Consider the following 1,849-nt stretch of genomic DNA (forward strand, 5'->3'; position numbering starts at 1 on the left):
GGGTTTGCGGCCGTATAGGGTTCACGGCCTCATGAGGTTCACGGCCTCATGAGGTGTTCACGGCCCTTATGAATCTATGAAGCGTTCACGACCCTTATGAAGGGTTCACGTCCGTGATCCCTTCAGGTTCATGAAGATGATGATGAAACTTGACAAATCATGGCTAGGATCTAATAGTCTTTCAAGTAATATAAGTTTAAGGTTGAAACACTTACGTTTTTTGAGCTTTGGAGGGTTCACGGTCGAAGCTTTTTGAGAGATAATGGGGGTGTTCACGGTTGGGAGGAGGAGAAATGAGAAGAAAATGAGGTCACATATATATATATATATATATATATATATATATATATATATATATATATATATATATATATATATATATATATATATATATGTAGGAGGTGGTTCACGACCGTAAACAGGTTTGCGGTCGTGAACACCTTGTGAGTGTTTTTCTGGTTCGAATCTAGCCTCCCGATCTCAAGCTAAGTCATCCTAGCATCCATCCATACATTACACTAGACTCATAAACTCTAAAACAACCTCTTAACAATGATAAAAGATAGCAGAAACTAGTCTGACTTTGATTTAATTGAATGGTTGTACAAGATTGAAGTTTCGGTTTGTCACATGTCGTGAGATCGAGGATTCAGCAGAAAAATTTTCTTCGATCTTCTACTTCTTCGGCTTTGGTCTGGGCTGATGTGGATCTACTTCGAGGGCTTCTAGGAACTCAGAAATAATATCTTCTTCAATATCGATGACCATGACATGTGGTTGTGGCTTCCTATCGGGAATTTGTGGAGATAAACGCTCATTAACTAATGTAGTTAATTGACCAAGTTGAGCTTCAATGTTTTTGATCGATGCTTGATGATTCCTTATCAAAGCTTGTTGGTCTCTCATGAGAATTTGTTGGTCTCTTATCACCGCATCGGTCTCATCGTGTCGTTTTTTCGAAGCCTCCATGAATCTATTAAGCATGGACTCTAAATCAATTTTCATTTCTGATTGTGGTTGCTCTTTTTGATAAAAGCCTCGGCCAGTTTGCCTTTAATTTTCTTCTTTTTGCTTTTTATATTCATCATATGGCAACCACTCTTACTTTGGCTTCCTCCAATCTTCATCGTATTTGTCTCCACTAGAGTGACATACTTGAGCCTTCTTATTCCCGTTATCGTCCAAGTGACCATCTTTAGTCAAATGTGGACCATTGCATCTTTCACAACCCACACGAATAGCATGTATGGATTGGTCCATCTTGGTCATTCTTCGGTCCATAGTATTTAGCATAGCTAAAATAGCTGCCATATCCTCAGAAGTGCCACTCCCTATTCCTTTTGCTCCATCATGTCGAGGGTTGTGGTATTCACGTGAATGCTTAGAAAACTCTTCAATCAATTCCTTAATCTCACCGGGATTTTTCTTTGTTAAAGGTACTTGAGAATCAAGTAGTTGCCTTGTCATCACATTTACCCCATCATAGAAGATTGATACTTCTTGTTGCTCATTTAAATCGTTTTGGGGACAATTCCTTATTAATCCCTTGTATCTCTCCCATGCCTCATAGAGTGACTCACCCGGTTGTTGCTCGAAGTTTGCTATGGCCTTCTTGAGTTTAGCAACCTTAGACGGTGGGAAAAAGTGCTCTAAAAATTGTTCACGCATTTGCGCCCATGTAGTAATTGCACCGGGTGGAAGTGCCTTCAACCAATCCTTAGCAGCTCCTTTAAAGGTAACTAGTAGCATTCTCAATAACACCATCTCTCGTGGAACATTTGGTATGTTGAAGTAATCAGTTATGTCATTGACTTCATCAAGGTGTTTGTAAGCATCCTCATGATCTTTC

The 1,849-nt window shown here is 39.4% G+C and overlaps 1 non-coding gene across 1 annotated transcript; it reads left to right on the forward strand.

Moving 5' to 3' along the window:
• The first annotated feature begins 1,513 nt into the window (after positions 1-1,513).
• Positions 1,514-1,620, forward strand: LOC145117991 (small nucleolar RNA R71). Its single transcript, XR_013712978.1, has one exon. It is a non-coding gene; the product is annotated as a small nucleolar RNA R71 (small nucleolar RNA).
• The last annotated feature ends 229 nt before the right edge of the window (positions 1,621-1,849 follow it).

This window comes from Lactuca virosa, chromosome 5 (assembly GCF_052849685.1).
Source record: "Lactuca virosa cultivar CGN04683 chromosome 5, Lactuca_virosa_CGN04683_v6, whole genome shotgun sequence".
In the NCBI taxonomy this organism is placed as follows: Eukaryota; Viridiplantae; Streptophyta; class Magnoliopsida; order Asterales; family Asteraceae; genus Lactuca; species Lactuca virosa.